Source organism: Camelus dromedarius, chromosome 22 (genome assembly GCF_036321535.1).
Source record: "Camelus dromedarius isolate mCamDro1 chromosome 22, mCamDro1.pat, whole genome shotgun sequence".
Lineage (NCBI taxonomy): Eukaryota > Metazoa > Chordata > Mammalia > Artiodactyla > Camelidae > Camelus > Camelus dromedarius.
The window spans coordinates 8,349,902-8,371,230 of record NC_087457.1 but is presented as its reverse complement, the minus strand read 5'-3'; the positions used below and the strand labels follow the sequence as shown (position 1 = coordinate 8,371,230).

General features: G+C 36.0%; 1 non-coding gene across 1 annotated transcript; it reads right to left on the bottom strand.

Annotated features, from left to right (window-relative positions):
* Positions 1–7,277: 7,277 nt before the first annotated feature.
* LOC116153760 (U1 spliceosomal RNA) lies at positions 7,278–7,441 on the bottom strand. Its single transcript, XR_004137642.2, has one exon. It is a non-coding gene; the product is annotated as a U1 spliceosomal RNA (small nuclear RNA).
* Between the last annotated feature and the right edge of the window lie 13,888 nt (positions 7,442–21,329).

Sequence of the window (21,329 nt, the reverse complement as noted above, 5' to 3'; positions counted from 1 at the left end):
AACCTTGGCCAGTGAGTTGAAGCTGACCTGAATGCCATTCAGGGCTGAGATGGTTTCACTGATGACTTCATTTAAAATCAGGAACAGATTTCATATCATCTTTTCTAATTGGATGACTCCCACTGTAGGAAAAATTCCACAAAAAAAGTGTTCATAAATAAAAGTTCTACTTAAATGTAGATATAAAACATTTAAAAAATCAGTTTATTCTACTAGTCTTTGTATGTGAACATGATTTTGCTTCTATCCAGCATGAAAATTATACATTTTTGTAAATGTGCTCACATTTTACTTGTATATAATTAACCCACAAAGGGGTTTTCTAGTTCTTCTCACATTATGGGTTTGATGAATAGGACAACTCTCACAGTAATATTGAGTAAATGAAAACAGGAAAAATGCCAAACATATCTACTCCTTCTAGCGTTCTCATTTTGTAAGGTTAGTATACCGATCTTTGGTATTGCCAGAGGTAACTTGGGAAACCCCAAAGATAAGTTGAGTATAAAAGATATGTAATTATTGTGATTTGGCAGCTTCAAATTTGAAAAAGGTAATATCAAAAGTAATTGTCAAAGCAGAAAAAACATGGGTATAAGTCATAGATATATAAGACCAAGTTTGAGGTAACATTAAAGATAAACACATTTTATTTAAAATAAACACTTGATTACATTCCACCAAGTAACAAAGAATTTTAAGATCTCTAGCTTTTTCTGAAATGACTTGTTAAAATATTATTCAGGAGCATGCAAAAAAGTCATGAATATTTAATAAGCTCTTATGATATAAAGAATGTTTATTATCCAGGCAAAATATACAGAAGATACAGACTGAAAAAAAAAACACAACTATTTTACTGAAAAGTAAACCAAATTCTAGTTTTACCCATATTTTTAATAATTGATATGACATTTTTTCCCTCTGTATTAGCAACTCAGCTCTACATTTTAGGAACAAAGTCATAAACACAGAACCAACTTTGCAAAATTTTATGCATTGTAATACTTCTTTTAAACTCATTAATTGCAAGTATTTTAAATCAAGGTGAATACACATCACTACCCTTAAAATCTTTTACAACTTAACTATGATTTTTATTATCATTTTTTTACCTACTGCCACAAATGAGCAACTTTGACACAATTAAATTCTTTTCCTCAATAACATATCCATTTTATTTTCATTCATGTATTTTTTTGCAACCATTGTAAGGAGCACAGTTCTATCCAGACATAACAGCTTCAACTTCTAAACAAAGTAATTAACTTCTGTTTCCCTGCAGCACAGAAAAAGCTGGGAGGCAGGTCAATGGCCACTCTGTCATATTCAAGCCCTCAACTGATCAGAGCAACAGAAATCCAGAGAAGACTATTTGCAACTCACGATCATACATTAGATATTGCATTCAGTCATGCACATTTGGTTTACATTTCTTAAAGTGGCAAATAAAAATGTATATAGAAATAAGACCCAATGTGGTCCACCCATCCTTTCCAAACTTACCTGCTAGCCACTTTATCATGTATAAAAAAGGAGGAAAATATGTATGTGTATTAAAACTATGTGAGTAACCCAGTGTTTCTTCCAGAAAATTGACAGAAATTTTTTACTGAGATAGTGCAAAGGAATTGAGCAAATCATTGTGATATACAGCACTATAAGAATCATCCACTTATATAAACCACCACTTATCATTTGATTGTTTGAAAGTATAATTGTTACACTTATCACTTTTATACATATTAGAAACAATACAAGCCAATAACTTAACAGTGCATTTTAATTAGGGTAAATTAATTTTCAATTATTCAATAAACCCAAATCTTGAAAAAAATTTTAACTATTATAAGACATATGTAAGTTTAAAAATCAGTATTTGTTCAAAGATTTACTGCAACTAGAAATATTACTAAAATTTCCTTCCTGATTTTATATGCCAATTAAAAAAATACTTCTAATTTTGCTTAAAATACTGAAATTATTTTCATCCCCAGCCCTTTTCTGTGAACCTGACATATCAACTGTAGTCCATTGCATCTCAACTTGGGTCAAAGGAAATCAACACTGTAATTGCAAAAAAAAAAAAAAAAAAAAAATGACAGAACCAACAAATAAATTCAATAGTTTATTTTTAAAACTAATTAAAACAAATGAACTAATATACAAACTATTTACTAATTTATTCAAGAAACTAAATTAGTCCCATTAAAAAAAGTATACTATGGCAGGTGGTTTCCAAGGTAAATGCTATCAAACTTTAAGGAAGAGAGAACTCCAAAGTCCTTTACCCTCTTTAATAGAACAGTTTTATTGAAGTAAAAGGGACATACAATAAACTGCAAGTATTTTAGGTCTGCAGTTTGTTCAGTGTTGATATGTATATATCATATATATGTGCATATATGACATAGATGCATGTATACATCGTGAAGCCATCACCACCATCAAGATAGCCATTACCCCTTAAAATGTCCTTACACCCTTGGTAATCCAGCTTTCCTGCTGCTCCTGCCATTCTTAGGCAACCACTAATCTGCTGTCTGTCATTAGAGATTGGTTAGCAATTCCCAAAACTTTATATAAATGAAATAGTATAAAGCATACTCTTTTTGTTTGGTTTCTTTCACTCAGCATAATTATTTTCGAATGTGTCCATCTTGTTGCATGTATTAATAGTTCATCTCCTTGTATTGCTTAATAGTACATCATTGAATTGGCATACCGTAATTCATTTATCCATCTATGGATGGCCATTTGTATTGTTTGGCTGTTACAGATAAAGCTTCTATGAAAATATAGCTTTTATGGATTTTTGCTTTCATTTCTCTTGGGTAGATATTTAAGACTGAATGAGTAAGAAACTCTCAAACTGTTTTCCTGAATTACAGTTGTTGCACACCCATCAGCAGAGGGTGAGAGCGCCAGTTCTTCCTCGTCCTTATCCACGTCCTCGTCAGTACTAAGTGTGATCGGACTTCTCAATTTCCGTCACTCTAATGAGCCCATGAGAATCATAACTCATTGTGATTTTACTTTTTTTAGAAAATTACATAAAATTTTATTACCTATTTCCCTGACATACTTCCCTTTTTGAGATGTACAATGTGATGATTTAATATATGTATAAATTGTGAGACGATTACTACAATCAAGTTAATTAACACATCCATCACCTCGCATAGTTAAAATTTTGTGTGCATATAGTAAGAACCATTGAGAGCTACTCAACAAATTTCAAGTACACAATACAGTATTATTAACTATAGTCATCATGCTGTAACTCAGTTTTAATTTGCATTCCCCGTGATGTTGAGAATCTTTTCATGTGCTTATTTGCTATCTTGTGTCTTCTTTGAAGAAATATCTGTTCAATCATTTTGCTCATTTTTAGATTGGGTTGGTTGTTTCATTATTACTGAGTTTTGAGAGGTATACATATATTTGAATAAAAGTTCATCAGATACATGATCATCAAGTACTTTCTTCCTGTCTGTAGCTTATCTTTTCATTCTCTTAGCAGTCTTTCCAAGACAGAAGTTCTTCATTTTTTGAAAGTGTAATTTATCTTTTCTTTTTCTTCATGGATTGTGCTTTTGTGTTGTATTTTAAAAATCTTTTGCAAAATAAGGTAACAAAAGATTTCCCCCTATGTTTCTTTTTAGAAATTTTATATAATTAGTGTTTGAATTTAGACCTATAATAAATTTTGAGTTAATTCTTATATATGGTGTGATTTACTGATCAATTTTTTTCTTTTTTTCCTCCTTTTTTTGTACAAGGATATCTAATTGTTCAAACACAGTTTTTAAAAATCATCCTTCTTTCTTCCCTTTGTGCCGTTGTTGAAAAACCAATTGACCATATATATGTGAGTCCATTTCTGGGCTCTATTCTGTTATGTTGTTCTATTTCTTTATCTTGGTGCCAATTCCACAGTGTCTTCACTACTGTAGTTTTATAATTTCACTTAAAGTCAGGAGGAGAAGTCTTCCAACTTAGTCATTCTTTTTCCAAGTCCATTTGGCCTTTTTCAATTTGTGCTTCAACCTTTAAGATATACAGGAATTGGTGGGGAAGGTATATCTCAAGTGGTAGAGCTCATGCTTAGCATACATGAGGTCCTGGGTTCAATCTCCAGTGTCTCCTCTAAAAATAAATGAACCTAATTACCTCCCCCCACCAAAAAAATAATTGAAAGGAATGGAAAGGAAGTATAGGAGACATTATTATTTTCCAGCTTCCTTCCATGGTCCTCATGTTACCATTTCTGTCCTCTCTCAAGGTTCTGAACTTAAGTTTGACACTTTAGGAATACGATCGCTTGTTTCCTCTGGGGAAAAATGCCCCAACTCTTTCTCATCATCACTGGGCTTGCCTTCCCTGGTCTTGACCTTTAAATATTGACTCCATGCATGATTTATCCCCAACCTGTATCCTCTTATTTTTCTCATTAGTTGTCTAAGTCCTGCTATGGTCTATATTCTATGAAGCTCACATCCCTACACATCTTTATTATTTTAAGCTTTCTTTCAATGAAATTATCTGAAATATTATTTTAAAGTTGTATTTGGACCATATACCAATCTTGTGTTTGTCAGCTTTGCATTGGTTTCTTCATATAATTTTCTAACTCCTCTTTCTTCCTGGAAACTTGCTTGCCCTAAACACATTCTACAAAGGAATCAGTGGCTTTATGATTAAAGTTGAAATGGCTTCAGCTCTCCCCAGAATATTCTAAACATACACATTTCATCTCACTGCAAGATCTAATATCTTCTCACATGCTCCGTTACTTACTTCAAGGTCTCTGTGATGTCTTGATGTATGCTTATATTATTTTCCCTCCCTGCCTGTGCTCCCCATTTGCACTGCCTAAAACCTGTATTCCTAGCCCAGAAAAGAGACACACCTACTCCCTACCAGAGAGGAGAGGCAGCAGCTTTCATCAGGCTGAGAATTAATTACTCCTGAGTATGACTGGTGCCCAGTGATGGATTCAGGAGTGAATGACTGCCATAAACTGTTACAATTAAATGATATTTCCAGGAGCTGTTCTGAGGCATGTGACGATTACAACTGAATACTTAGTCTTTTAAAAATCTACCTAAGGTCTGGTGCAGCAGTTCGTACTTTAAGAGGAGATTTCTGTCTGCAGGTCTGTGGATAAACTCAACTTCTCTGAAAATCGCTCCTCAGCACTTTGATGGGCAACAAGAAAGTTAAAAAAAAAAAAAACTACTGTATCCTAGTCCATGAAAAGCAAGAAAAGTCTGAAAACTAAATACTCAAGGCTGGCACAAACAACAAAATGATAATACTCTGGTCTGATCAGTGAACAAAATGATCTATGATGTTGTTTTCCTGCCCTTCTAACTAGAAAGGCAAAAACCTAATTTTTTTCAGGAAAACTGTTAGGTTCTGAAATGGACTTTTCTCCCAGTGGGTGGGAGTGGGGTAGAGGCTGGGGAGCAGAGGAGAGTAACTTGCTTGCTCTTTTATTCACATTCAAATGTTTTTAATCATGTGACTTAGAGTTTATAACATAATGTCTTTTCACTTTTTCTTATCTAAAACCTAACTAACTCTGCTTTTAAAGGGCAGCATAAGAAATCTTGAAATGTTTTAATTCCCAGACTGCATTGCCTTTTACTGTTACTTTGAAGGATGAAGAGATCTCAGCTAGGAAGTACCTGGAGACTTCTGGACGATCCCTCAAGCAGAACAGGGTTTAATATATTACTCCTTTTACACACTATGTATGCTTCTGTGACATAAGAAAATATTGCCTTTGAGAGGTCACCTGTGCTGGCTGTTCACCCACACAGCTTTTCATTTGGGCAGCAGCGTTTCATGGTGTCTGAAACTGACAACCTGCTCTCCACTCTAAAGGGAGGGTTTTGAATATTTAGTGCCAAGCCTGCAGAACAGAAGAAAGAATAAGGAGTGTGAAAGGAGAGAATAGTGAACAGAGAGGCAACGTCATCTCCTTGTAGACCTGAGCCAGCATGTTCCGCATCATCAGCCCCTTGATTCTGTCCACTCCACACCTCTCACCTGTCCCCTCTTTATTTCCACAGCCATCACCTGTATTAAAATCTGCCATATATTCCACTTACACTGCTTCCCAATGAAGCCCAGCCTGTTCATGGAACTCCTGCCTCTGGAACCTTTGCAGGGCTTCCATTTACTTCCAATGTGAGTCTAGACCCTGACTTATTTTAATGCAAAGAAACCCTCTCTGCCATGTTCCTCTTACCCTCTCTATTCTTCAGTAAGACTAAGCGAGTTCAGACAACTAGTCGACCCATGACATGGGCTGCCTTTTGGCTTGGCCAATTCTGCAATGATTAATAGTGTCCCTTTAATTCTAAAAGTGACTGACCTTGGACAATAAATTATATGGTCGCTGTATGTATCATCTATACAAGATACTGAATTCTCCATGAACAGTTTTCTAAAAATAGTACCTTTCTCATCTAAACATCCACAGCAATTTATCTATGTGTTTTCTCATGCTATTCTTTCTGTATTCTTTTCTTTTTCCTCCTTTAGGTGTAACTTTTTTCTAATCTATAGCGACAGAGGAAGTACTATGGTTTTCATGGACTATTTCTGTTCCCCCCAAACTCACATGTTGAAGCCCTGGCCCCCAATGACACTGCATTTGGAGACCGGGCCATTTCAGAGTAACTAAGATGAATTACCTTAGAGGTCATAAGGGTAGGGCTCTGATACTACAGGACTAGTGTCCTTATAAGAAGAGACACCAGAGAGCTCTCTCTCTGCATTGTGTGAGGATACAGAAAGGAGAAGGTTATTTGCAAGCCAAGAAGAGGGCCTCACCAGAAGCTGACCATGCTGGCTCCCTGGTCTTGGACTTGTATCCTCCAGAACTGTGAGAAACTAAATAAATGTTATTTAAGCCACCCAGCCTAGGGAGTTCTGTGATGGCAGCCCAAGTTGACCAAGGCAGTTGTCCAGATTAAATTCTTTGTGGGCAAGGATTTGTTCTCTATAAAGATGTTCACATAGTTAAAATATTAAGTACTTCTTTGGTCCTTGAGATAGTAGTAGCCCCCCCACACAGACACACACACACACACACACACACACACACACACACACACACACACACACACACACACACAATCAAACTGAAAGATTTTCAATTGGTTTTAATACAATTGTTGTATTTTAATAATTAACTTGGGTTAATTGGATTTGATCACTTGGCTTGCTGTCCTGATGAAAAGATGCCTTCTTTCCTCTTTTTTCGGGGGAGAGCATGAATGTAGTCCCCCAGTACCACAAATTATGCAGCTGAGTTTCCCACATTTGGGGACATCACAGGGGTCAGCACATCGGGAGTGCAACGGATAAGCCTCACCCTGGGAAAACCTCCTTCGTAATCATGGTGGCTCCCCTGCCAGGTGACCATGAGATGCCTTCTTTTTAAGGCAATAACAGCTGAAATGTATACCCTTATGTAGAAGTGTAACCCAAGAAATTGAAGGGAGTATAATTTTTTAAGATTTAAATGTAAACAATATGTATTTGTGAGAATCAATTACAGGTATAAAAGAGAAACTTTTTTTTTTAATCCCAACAGTTACCATTTTTTAAATTTTGAAGTTGTGAGCCTCTGAGGAAGGATACCACTAAAAGATTAGGTCTGCCCTGACTGTTCACTAAATCCCTAATAATCTCTGTCTGCTGTAGGTATAGGTCAAGGAAACTTAGTGTGGAAAGTGTATGCTGGAGTCAGCATTTGTGTCTCCAAAATGGCTTACGCTTTGCCTGTGGCTCCACCATGACAGACATTCCATCAAGAGCTCACTGCCCCAGTGATCACCAGAGAGTTAGCCACGCCACCTTAGACCTCAATGAACTATTTTGGCACATCTTGGAGATGTTAACACCTGGTTAAAAAAAAACCTAAGGACCCTCAGATGTACCAGAAACCAAACATCTAATTCCTTAGACTCCCTATTAACTTGTGTTCTCCTAATGATTTCCTCAATTCGCGGTTTCTGATTCTACAATAAGAAAGTCCACATACTGGCTTGATGTGTATTTACGTTTATAAACCAACTTTTGAAATTGTAGTAGAATATAATGACTGGCCTGATAACAGAAGATACCATTTTAATAATGTTTTAATATAGGCTGCCTATGAGTTTCTAATTGTCTGTAGATCAATGCACCATGAATGCACTGTTAAAACTACAGACTACAATTGTTAAATGCTCTTTGTGATTTGGAAGGTACTTGGGTGATATCATGTTAGCATCCCTGGGTTTTTGTTTTGAGCACATTTCTTCCTGTGCTATAGACACACAGCTATATTTCCCCCTTAATATGGAGTTTTTCCTAATTCAGCCTACAGAACTTAATAGACATTAATCAGGATTATGTTAAAATGGCATTGCTTTCAAATGTCTTTCTATCACTAATGCCTAATATGTTATCTAATTGATGAGGAAAAGAAAGCAAGTTTCAGTAGAATGAGAACATTTTCCCCCAAGTAATTCTATCTGAATCTGGCATAATAGGAAATATATCTTTAGGATTACTGCAAAAGACTATAGTAACCTTTTCTTTAAAATGTTCTTTGCATTTTCATGTGGTTTCACACTGCCAGTTCTTGGACCTGATCCAAAATGTCAAAACTCTCCTTGTGTTTCCATCCTGGACTTAAGATAAATTGTTTCTTAGAGAAACCTTTCTTACAGATTCTAATTTTTTTTTTTCTCTAAGCTTCTGAAAAAGTCAGAGTGTGATTTTAAGTGAAATATAAAGACCATTAATTTATCAACACTAATTCTCTTTTCTTAATAAGTCAGAATGTCCAGGCTGTTGTTAAGATGAGGTTAAAATGAAATTGTTTACACTGTAACATGTTTACTACAGAAATACTTATCCTAGTTTTAACTTTGTATTATTAAAAAAGAAAACATTTTAGGATTTTTTTTCAGCACACTGTGTTATTTTGGATAAAATCTTATAATTCCCCAAAGAATTCTCAAAATACTCCTATGAATATGAACAAAGGAAGCGTTAGTGATGTTTTCAATTATTCTGCTCAGGGGAAAAGTTGAAACCTTTCTAGAAGAATGGGTTAGCCATCATAAATGGACTTCATGAATGCGGTTCCAGCCGTGAGAAACAGAGCCAAGAAGAAAAACACATTTCTTGGACGTAAAGACATTATCATTGAGCCTCTGAGCTGACAAAACCAGACATTTTTAAGGTGCTGGCAGAGTCCTTTCCCCACATATGGAGACTGGAATGTTGTTAGACTACAAAGACCTCACATTCTCATTTTCTTAAGGTGAAAAATTCATTGATTTCATCCCAGATTAAAAGAAAATGCTGGAGTTTTCTTGGATCAATGATCGTATTGTATCAAAATAGATTAATTAAAAGTATGTCTTAAAGGCCATAAGTAAAATATTGATTGCATTATATTTTCAATTCATGACAAGTGATTTGCTCCACAATAAAATTTATATTTTGTGACAATTTCATCAAGATATTTAAACCAATCCATTCCTCAGCCTCAGTTCCCAGAGAAGAGCTACTTGAATATGAGCAGCTTAATCTGTTTTGTCAAACCATGCTTAACTTTGAAATAACAGCCCCTGAGATTCTCTTCCTTCAATTCTGGGAGAGATTTTTATTTTTCTAGGCAGTGAGTCTGAAGTAGTGTTCTCCAGGCAGTCTCTCTCTTTTTTTTTAAATTTCTGTTCTCATAGGTTAATTAAGGAAATCCACTTGCAGAAAAATAGGCAACTTAGATTACAAATTAATTGCTGAGAAACTTCCAGAAAAAATGATAGAGTGAGGTAAAGTGCCAGAGACATTCCCTTCAAAGTGTCCAATGATGTTCATAAAATCATGTAAAAAAGAAAAAAAAAGCTTCAGCATGCACAATTAATAAAAATAATTTAATGTATGTTGGAAACCATTAGACTTTTTCTAAAAGTTTCTAGAGCAATGGCCCAAGATTCAGAGATAAGACATAGGAAATATGAGTGAAACCAGAAAAAACACCATTCGGTCAGGACTCAATTTAAAGATAACTAGAGTCTCTCCTGAACTTGACTTTGGAAGGACTCCATAGCCAGCCCTTACGTCCAATTTCAAATGCACTTTCAATATCTCTGCTTTTTATGAGAGAAACATGTGTGTTCAAGAGTTGAGGTGACATATTCTGAGGCATTCTCCTAGTGATGTTTTTACTAACCCAGGGCTTTCGTCAAAAAGCCAGCAGATCTCTCTCCTTTCATCAGGAGTGAATAAAACACATTTTTTTCTACATTCTGCATGTTCAGTGTGCAGTAGGGAGCTGAAAAATTGATGCCAGAATCGCCCTAGTTCCAAAGCTGCTGAAGAAGTCAGAAACTCTGTCCGCAGGAACTTGGCATTGGCCAAGGCCTTTGGATTCTTGAAATAAAGATGAAAGAGAGTTAGAAGATCCCTGTAAACTTCAGCCAGGCTATCCAAGTTTAAGCTGAGCAAGGACTGATAACAAATGATGTTTAGCAGAGAGAGTCTGTGTTCTGATATTCCAAAGAATTTCTACTTTGAAGTAAATGGCTCTCATTCAAACCCAACCCTGCCACTTACAGGCTGTATGAGGCGGACAAATTACTCAGTCTCTCCTTGAGCCTCAGGTTTAATATTGGTAGAATAGCAAATCTCTTAAGATTAGTGGCCAAGGGCAAACTAAATACATCTATAAAGGACACAGTAAGATGCCTGGCACATAGTAGGCACTCAATCAATGTTCCTCTTAACATCTGTATAACCATTTTGAGATATCTAATCATGTTTGTTCAAACCGTCTCATCAATTTATTAAGCACATGTTTAAGATTAGCAGTGTTTAGACTGGTTTTGTAATTACCAGTGGCAGATATAAATCTTCAAGTCCCATACCCCATGGGGACTTTGGAGGAGGGATGATTGATAAATGCAACTTTCTTTGTTTGAGATAAATAGATTTCCTCTCCATCTTAAACTCTCACTTCTTTTAGGATAGAAACAGCCACTTCAGTGCTTTCTTTTGTATTGGAAAGAAAATTTGAGCAATACACGCTATTTCTCCATCTTTTCTCATTGGAAGAGGATTACATTGGAGGTTTGGAGGATTACAGAGCATCTTGTCCTCAGGGGTTGCATCTGATCATTGGTTTGAACTACTTTGTGACAATACCTGCAGAAACAGTTCGTCATTTGGTCTTTGGTATATGGCCTTTATCCACTAGGAAAGACCATTGCCACTCAGCTGGTTCTTATGTCATGTCAGCAACACTCTGCCTCAGTGAGATGACATGAGTGACTATTTAGACCCCTTCAACAACATCATGAGGATGTGACTTGGGCTCTGTATCCCCAGCCACCTCTCTGAGATTTCTGCGCTGCCATCTCTGTTCCACCCATCAATGCCATGGGGGCTGGAGAACTCTGGGAAGCTTGCCAGTTCTCAAGGCAGCCAGACAGGAAGAGGTACACTCTTCCATCCCTAATCCCCAGAACTCTCCAGGGCTCTGGTTCTCCTCCTAAGGGAGGGGACTGGCTGCAGCTCTCTTGATGCCCTTCCAAGCCTTCTTTCACTTTGTTTAGCTTAACGTGTCTTTTTCTAGCCTGGGCGTTGGTGACAGATTTGGGTAATGTGTTCTTTAAATTGTACTTAGACTTGAATGTGGCCCAAACATAAGAATTTGATGGTGGTAATAGTTCTACTTAATAAGATTTCCTTGGATAAAACCAAGGCCTCATGTCTCTTGGATTTAAATGGAACAGGAATTATGAGCAGGGTTAAAAAAAAAGAATTGGAGACAGGATGTGATATATGTATAGACTAATACTTCAAAATATTAGCCTTTTCTGTTTTTCTCATTAGAAAATAAATGAACTACATATTGGATTAAGACAGTTGTACTTCATCTTTCAGTACCTGGAAAGAGACAATCATTTTGACACATTCATGCAAAGTCAGATGTCGTTTTTCTATTTTTCTCTTATGACCAAACAACCAGATTGGCGACTAGATACCTACTAGAAACAATCAATTTCTAAAGGATTAATTTGGCAAGTAAGAGCTATAAAAAAGATAAACATCATGTTGCCATGCATGTAAGACAATAATGTTCAAACAGCACAGATTCAGATTTAAAAACCAATTGCATGGAGTGATTATGACTTTTGGAGTGTGAACGGCCAAATATTTGTACATGGGAAATGATAGCAAATCTCAATTCGTAAGAAAAAAAAAAGTCTTTTATATTCACATCAGGATGGTAATAAATTTATTATAAGTATGTCCCAAATACCAAATGGAATATATGAATAAAAATTATTTATTGCTTATCCAACATTCAAATTTAACTGGGCAGCCTAGATTTTACCTGGCAACCCCATCCTCATTTCACAAGTGGAAAATCTGAGGCAGAAGTAAATTACATATCCCACTCTACACACGTCTAAAAACTGTATTATTCCAAATATATCTGTCAAATAAGATCCCTGGTCAATCCTTACTAAATTTTGTCTCTTCAATTGTCTTAAAAAAAGTGATTAATTTCAATTCATATTTACTGGGAATCTATTAGCATCACTGTTCAATGTAAGTTTTTCTGCCTTAAGCACAGGCTCTGACGATAAAATCAACTCTGGGATAATAGTCTGAAAAGAACTTATTCTATTACCCACTAAAGACTTGAGCTCTTCAAACTAGTTTCCAGCCACTTAGTTTCCTAGTCTCGCTTGTCACCATAGTGGCTTCTTTGAAACAGGACTGTGACTGTGCTTTTTATGTCTCCCCAGTTGTAATAAGTCATGATTATGTTCAGTTTTTTTTTTTAAAAAGTGATATTGGGGTTCAAATTTCAAGCTGTTCCTAAATGTTACTTTTTGTACATGGCTTAGAAATTTCCACTCCAAAAGCTTTGAACCTGACATGCTTTATATAAGAGTTTGTGAGTACTCATGGGTTAAAGCCAGAAAACTTCCAGCATGAGACAATTTACAGCAGACAAATAATTGGCCACCCTTTCCAAATATTTTACAAAATGTTTACAGTGTATTTTAGATCAGGGTATTTCCTGCGTGTATATCATTAACAATCTTGGTGCATGTAATAATCTTTACCAATAATAGTTTATTACTATATCAATATACAGTGGGTGTTTATTTTGTGCCTGTCACTGTACTGAGTAATTTCTATACATAACGTCATTGAAGACTCGTAATAATTCTTTTGGATTGATTGCAGCTATTCATTTGATTTGTGAGGAAACTGATTCTCAGCCAAAGTCATATAGCTAGTTAATGGAAGAGCAGGAATTCTAGCTGAACCAGGTTTCTTCACCATGATATCATATTGTTCTTTCTTGATGCCAAAGATTCCTCCATTTGTAGATGATGTGTACATCAGCTTATGGGATCTCCCCACAAACCTTTCTCTGGATGCTGAGGGTCAGCAGGTGGGGGCAGGACACTGTGTATTGTGCTCTGCTCTGGGCTGGGGGCTACTTCATGCAGCACATCTGGCCTTCAGGGTCAGTATCCTCAGGGCACCCCTTTGCAGGTGGAGTGTGAGGCCAATAGAATTGAAATGCAAACTCATCAGATGCAGCACAGGTCATCTGAAGGGTGTGCTTGCCTGGAGGCGAAGAAGCCAATCATTCCTCACACTGCATTCAGAAGACTCATTTCTTGAATTTTCTACTCATCTCTCCTGCAGAAAACTTCTGATTTCCTATTGGACCTACAAAGCCGCGATTTCACATTCACTTTATAGCATCCCAACTAATTCAGTCTTTGATGCCATAACAAACTTGTATGTATGTGCTGTTATGTTTTGAGCACATATGTTGCTTAGCATGCTGAAATGTGGATGTCCCTGTCCTTTCACAGATGGGAAAGCTCTATACAAAGAGAGGGGAAGCAGCTTTCCCAACATAGCACACCAGGAAAGGGCAGGATCCAGGGCTTGGGACACTTCAGTGCGATGCTACCCTGCTGGACTGATGTCTGCAAGCTCTCCTTATCGCTTCCTTGTTCCTTTTACTCTAACAGTTACTTATACGTGGGATTTCAAGCACATTTTTTGTATAAGGAGTGGAATTCAGTTTACTCTTGATTTCACTGAGGCATCTGCATAAGTGGATCTATTTCTAGAACGTCTACAAGGACTTTGTTATTATATAGTTAAGGCTCTAACATTGTTTTTCTGTAAAATGTTCATGAACAATGAAAAAAAATAGCATCTCATTGAAACAGTAGAATATTTTTAACCTTTTAAAAATGTTATGGTCTTTACTTTTTTAAATTGAGATATAATTGACATATAACCTTACAACAGTTTCAGGTGTAAACATAAACATTCAGTGTACATTTAGGCTGCAAAATAACCACTGCAATTCACCCAGATAGCATCCATCATGCACACAGTTACAGGTTTCTTTCTTGTGATGAGAACTTTCAAGATCCATTTTCTTCAGAGAGTATTTTTATATTTTTAAGTCTATTTTAAAACTGGAACCTTGTACCTTTTTTCCCACTTCACCACCCCTACCCTCCACCACCTCTGGTAACTACCAATTATTCTCTGTATCTATGAGTTCATTTTTTTTGCAGATTCTACATGTAAGTGAGCTCATGCAGTTTGTTAGTATTTGTCTTTCTCTGTATGACTTGTTTCACTTAGCGTAATGTCCTCAGTGTCCATTCATTTTGTCCCAAATGACAGAATGGCCTTCATTTTAATAGCTGAATAATATTCCATTGGATGTATATGTGTGTGTGTTTGTGTATATATATATATATATATATATATATATATACACCTTTTCTTTATTCATAACTTCATCAATAGATGTAGGTTTCTTCTGTGTGTTGGCTATTATAAATAATGCTTCAACAAACATGGGGGTGCACATATCTTTTTGAGTTAGTGTTTTTGCTTCCTTTGAATAAACACACAGAAGTGGAATATCTGGATCATATGGTAGTTCTAGTTTTAATTTTTTACAGAAACTCTGTACTGTTTTCCATAGTGGCTGCACAACTTATCTTCCTACTAACAGTGCACAGATGTCCCCTTTTCTCCGTATCCTCACCAGCATTTGTCCCCTCTCGTCTGTTGGATAACAGGCACTCTAAGGGGTGTGAGGTGATAGCTCATACTGGTTTTGACTTGCATTTCCTTGGTGATTAGTGACTGTGAGTGCTCTTCCATGTACATGCTGTTTATCTGTTATGTTTTCCTTGGAAAAATGTCTAATCGGATCTTCTACTTCTTTTTTAATCAGATTGTTTATTCTTCTGCTGTTGAGTTGTATAAGCAGAATATTTAATAAACTTAGTAGATGGTAATCTTTCAATATTTACAATGGCCATAGGGTTCTTAGATGTATCTTAAGAGTGGAGACATAAATTGAATCCAAAATCTAGTAAATTGCTGTTTCTTTGAAGTTCTGTTAAAACAAATTTTTCTCTGCAGTGTTCACAGTATAGGAAGTCATTTTCTATAGCTGTAGCCAGAGTATCACAAAGTACTTTATGAACTTTGATGAGTGTGTTTTAACATTAGCAACAGCGATTTTCCAGGAAGCTTTTCATCCACTTTGGACATGTGTTTACAAGATAAGCAATGATGTATTTTATTTGTAAATAAAGAGCTCTTTTGAAAGCCAGATTGAAAACACATTTAAATGCACAAAAACTTCACTTCCTCTCTTTTTTCAGCATTCATTGAAATTTTCTTAAATAATGTGTTTGATGTACATTTTTTTTAAGAACAGCCAGTGGAAATTAGCATTTTAAATTCAGCGCCTGAGTAGAGATAGCAGACGGAAATGTGTCTGGTGCTTTTTGCTTTATTTAATGGAATTCTAATTATTTAGATAATATGCATAAAATGGACAGACATTTTGTATTTAAAAATTTGAGTTTAAACTCCTGACTATGTAATTAGCCATGATTTCCTCCCCCCTAAACCCCTTGAGTTACAAAGAAAGAGAATATCTATTTATGATTTATGGTAATTTCAACTGGAAAGGAGTTAAAACCACTTTTAATTTAAATAAGATCAATAAAAAGAGCTGTCAAATGCTTGAACTCATCTCATGAAAATCCTCCAAAGTCATGCTCAGAGTGTTTGTCCTTTACCCAGAGTGTAAATAGAGTTAGTATTTATTACAAAAAGCAATTCAAATTATGTTGTGTAAAATTTCTACCAGTCCAATCAATGTGGATATGATTCTCCCAAATCAAAAATCTCCAAGCCATTGACTTAGAGTCCATTTGGGAGGAGGACCAGATCTAGGAAATTGCAACTGCTCCTATAAATGAGGGAGGAACCCTTGAAGTGATGCAGTCAAGCCTATGTTGCACACCTTGGGAAATATTGAGCTGGGTCCTCACATATTCATTATCTGAAGATCAAGAAAGAACACTAAATGATTTAATAAGGGACCATTAACCCTGTTTAAAATATGTGGGTGTGTGTGGGAATGACAGAGTAAAGTCTTCCAAAAATCTACCCCCCTATAAATACAGGGAGACTACTGACTGGCAAAGTCATCCAAATCAACTTTTTAAGAACTGGAAATTAATCAAAGGTTTGCAAAAATCCAAAGAGGGTTTACTCAAGAAGCATAGCTGACTCTCAGTACGAACAGGGAGTTTTGCGGCATTTTAACATATTCCCATCCTTTCCCTCCAACTCTTAAGTGGTCTTGAAAACAAAAAGCTTATAATCATGGTAGCCTTACAAACCAGCAGCCCAACAGCCTCCAAAGGTCAGAACAGAGCGGGGTGATCTCTCACCACTGGCTGGCCTGGAGGCCTGGCGCATGCTGCAACAAAAAACAAAGGCAAAGTTGTAAACTACCTGCCTGAGTCTGAAAGCACACCCAAACTTGCACACAGAGGCCCTCCGCAGACTGGGAAATGTGTAGTTTCAAAGCATTTAAGGAAATCCCTACCCAATTATTAGCTGACCACTTGCTAACTGAGCAGAGACTTCAGCGACCACATTTGACAAAGAATACTGACTTTGCAGAATTAGTTCAGAAAAGTTACTAAACAAATACCTACCACCACTACCACCAACGACAACACAGAAAACTCCTAGGGGGATGATCTGAGTTCCACATTCAACATGTTATGGTATTTAAAATTTCAATTTTTAATCAAAACTATGAGATATTAAAAAATAAGAAAATACAGCATACACACAGGGAAAAAAATCATCAGTAAACTGTCCCTGAGGAAGTCCACATTGGCCTTAACTGGACAGATTTTAAATCAATTATTTTAAATATATTCAAAGAACTAAAGACAGCAATGTGTAAGGATGAAAAGAAATCATGAGACGATGTCTCACAAAATACAGAATAGCAGTAAAGAGATAGAAATTATAGAAAGAAGAACCAAATTGAAATTCTGGAGTTGAAAATTACAATAACAAAAATAAAACTTCCCAAATATGATTTTATATATATGTGTATATATAAATATTTAAGAAGCTTAACAAACTCCATGGAAGATAAGCTAAAAAAAAGTGCACATCTAATAGATGTATGCAAAAGAATAAAATTGGATCCTAATTTTATAGCCTGTACAGAAATTTAATTCAAAATGTATCAAAGACCTAAATGTAAGATCTAAAATTCAAACTTTCGGAAGAAAACATAGGGCAAATGTTCATGACATTGAACTTGGCACTGGTTTATTGGCTGTGATACCAAAAGTACGAGCACAAAAGTAGAAATAGACAAATGAAACCTACAAGGAATTTAAATACTTCTCTGCATCAAAGGACACAATCAGCAGAGGGACAAGGCAACCTACGGATGGGGAGGAAATATTTACAAATCATATATCTGATAAGGGACAACATTCAGAATATATACTCAACTCCTACAACTCAACAAATAAAAAAATCAAATAACCACCCCCCCAAAAAAAGGGCAAAGAAATTGAATACATATTTCTCTAAAGTTGATATTCTTAATTTCATAAGCATTTTAAAGTTGCTTCAAAGGCTGGAAGAATGACTATAGTTGTGCTTTCAGGTAAAAACAGCCTATAATAAGACTCCTGAGTAATTCACAAACAAATGGTGTTAACCCATTTTATTTTCTAGTCTTAGTCTCTGAAGATGATCACCAGTTTCTGTGCACAGTAAAGCAGGATGCTAAAATGGTTTTGTTCAGTTCTGTGTATCTAAAAACAGCAGCATCTTCTCTGATGGTTACCTACAAGGTACCTTGTATAAAAAACCAAGCCTTATTGCCATAAAAATATCTCAAATTTAAAAAAAAATTGTCATGCAAAGTATGTTTTCAGATCATAGTAGAATGAAATTAGAAATCAGTCATAGAAGAAAATTCAGGAAATTCACAAATATTTGGAAATTAAACAGCATACTTCCAAATAAAAGTCCAAAAATGCAGTCAAAAGGGAAATTAGAAAATACTTTTGAGATGAACGAAAATGAAGAAACAATATATCAAAACTTACATAATGCAGCTAAAGCACTTGAGATAAATTTATACTAAGTACCTGTATTAAAAAAATCTGAAGCCAATAACTAACCTTCCTTCTTAAGAAACTAGAAAAAGCAAACTAAACTTTTAAACAAGCAAAAATGAAGGAAATAATAAAGATTGGAGCAGACACTAATGAAATAGAAATTGGAAAAAAAAATCAGAGAAAATCAATAAAACCAAAATTGGCTCTTTGAAAAAAAGATATAAACTTGCCAGACTTTTAGCTAGACTGAACCGGGGTGGGGGGAGGTGGGGCAGCGAATAGAAGACTGAAATGACTAAAACCAGGAGTGAATGATTTTTAACAAGGGTGCCAGAATAATTTGAAGGAAAAAGAATAGGTTATCACAAACAGTGCTGGTCAACTAGATGTCTGCATGCAAAAGCATTTGAAATCCATCTCACACCACATATAGAAATTAATCCAAAATGATGCAAAGACCTAAATGTGAAAGCTAAAACTATAAAACTCTGAAAACAAAACATAGGTATAAGTCTCTATAGCATTGGTTTAGGCAGTGATTTTTTTTTTTAAGGATGAGACAAAGGCACAGGAAGAAAAGAAAAAATAAGATTAAAAACATTTGTGTTCAAAGGACACAACCCATAGTGGGAGAAAATATTGGTAAACCACGTATCTGGTAAAGTACTTGTGCTCAATATATAAAGGATAAAATCACTTCAACAATAAAAAGGAAAATAACACAATTAAAACATGACAAAAGGATTTGAATATTTTTTAAAGAAGATATGCCAGTGGTCAATAAGCACACAGAAAGGTGGACACCATCAGTCACTAGGAAATTCAAGTCAAAACCACAAGGAGACACCACTTTACATCTACTGTGGTGGATAATCAAAAAGACCCATAATGGCAAGAGTTGGAGGGGATGCGGAGAAATTGAATCCCCTATACACTGCTGGTGGGAATGTAAAATGGTAAAACTGCTTTGGAAGATGGTCTGCCAATTCCTCAGACAGTTCTATACTGAGTTACCATATGACCCAGCAATCCCACTTCCAAGGTATATATCTACAGAGAATAGAAAACACATGTCCACATAAAAATGTCTGCATGGATATTCGTAGCATCACTGGTCATAAGAGCTGAAATGTGGAAAGAACCCAAGTTCAGTTGACAAATGGACAAAGAAAATGTAATACAGCCACCCAAAGGAATATTATTCAGACACAAAAAGGAACGATACATTGATATGTGATACAACAGGGGTGAATCTTTAAAACATTATGGTAAATGAGTTCGGCCAGGCACAATTAATAGAGCCAGAAAATATACCCGTGTTTGCCAGAGGCTGGATGGAGGTAGGGGCAGGAGAGCTGATAATAACTGCTAATGGGTTTGCCGTTTCCTTTTAGGGGGATGGAAATGTCCTAGAATTAGATAGTAGTGATGGTTGAACAACTTTGTGAATATACTAAAACCACTGGAAAATCACAAGTAAAAGCAATGAACTTCATGTATTCAAAAGAAAAATGTGTTATGACTCCTTTTATTTAATGATTAGTAAGAAAATCAGTAACAAGACTGATGAACTCATCAAAACAACAACAACATAAAAAACTACCTTCCTGAAAAAACTGTCCTGGAAATATTAAGACCAGATTATCAAGAAGTAATGCCTTGTCATATAAATGTAATTTTGTCACATTTTCTACATTTCAAATTCCAAGATGCGTGTCAGGACTGGCATCCATTCTCAAAAAGAAACTTGTATAAAGTACTTGTGGCCCACTAGCAGAAATAATCATAAAAATATTACAACCTCAAATACATGTGTCTATCTGTGCAACTCAGGGTAGAAGGAAGAAATACCTGGGACTAGCAAATCGCACAGGGCAGCAAACTGTCTTATCCGCTTCAGATGAAATGGTCAAGGCTTAAGAAGCTACACAAATGGAAAGCAACACTAAAATTAGTGTCACCAACTGGGTCAGAAGAACGCAAACCTCTTCTAGGCTTGAATGTTTGAAAGAGATTACTGTGTGATTGCATCCCTAGCTTGGAAATTTGGAAAGGGAAAAAGAATTGACTTGTTCCTTCCTTTGAAATAACTATTCACAAACACAGTATCAGAAACTATAATTCATGACCTGTCTTTGGGAAAAGTATATAAAACCTTCTCTCCAACTGTTGTACTTGGGTTCATGGCTTTGCCCTTCTTTATTTTGTCTGTCAGTCCCTTACTACCTCGCTTCCTCTAGACTGATTTGGATTGTAGTCCAGTCTGTTGTAGTGGACACTGTATTTCTGGCCTAATATCCATCTCCATTTCTTTTGGAAGCAGCTCCTCGATGCTGCTTTGGGAAACAGAGTCTCCTCCCAGCACCTGTGCTCTTCAAATCACTGCCAATCAGAGCATCTTAACCTCCGATAACCTAGGGTGGGTGAGGGAGTGAAGCAAAGCCATCAGTCTCCCCAGACATCAGTCTGTATCCGAGAGGCAGAAGGTAGATAAATGGTGCCAGTCCATCCCTTCTGCAGGCCTGCAAGAGGAATGGTTGCCCATTTATTGCTAATAGATCCTTGAAACAGGTCCTTATTTTGTAGAAGTTCTACTGTTCATTATTTGATTTATAAAGCATTGTCTTATCCTCTCAGCAAATGCCTTCTCTGTGCTCAATTTCCCATACTACGTTTCTGTTGCTTGAATTGTACTATTTCCCCTCAACTTGGGATTTTAGACACTGCTCACAGCTTATCTAGCAACACAGTGAGAGACTGGGAAATCATACTACATCC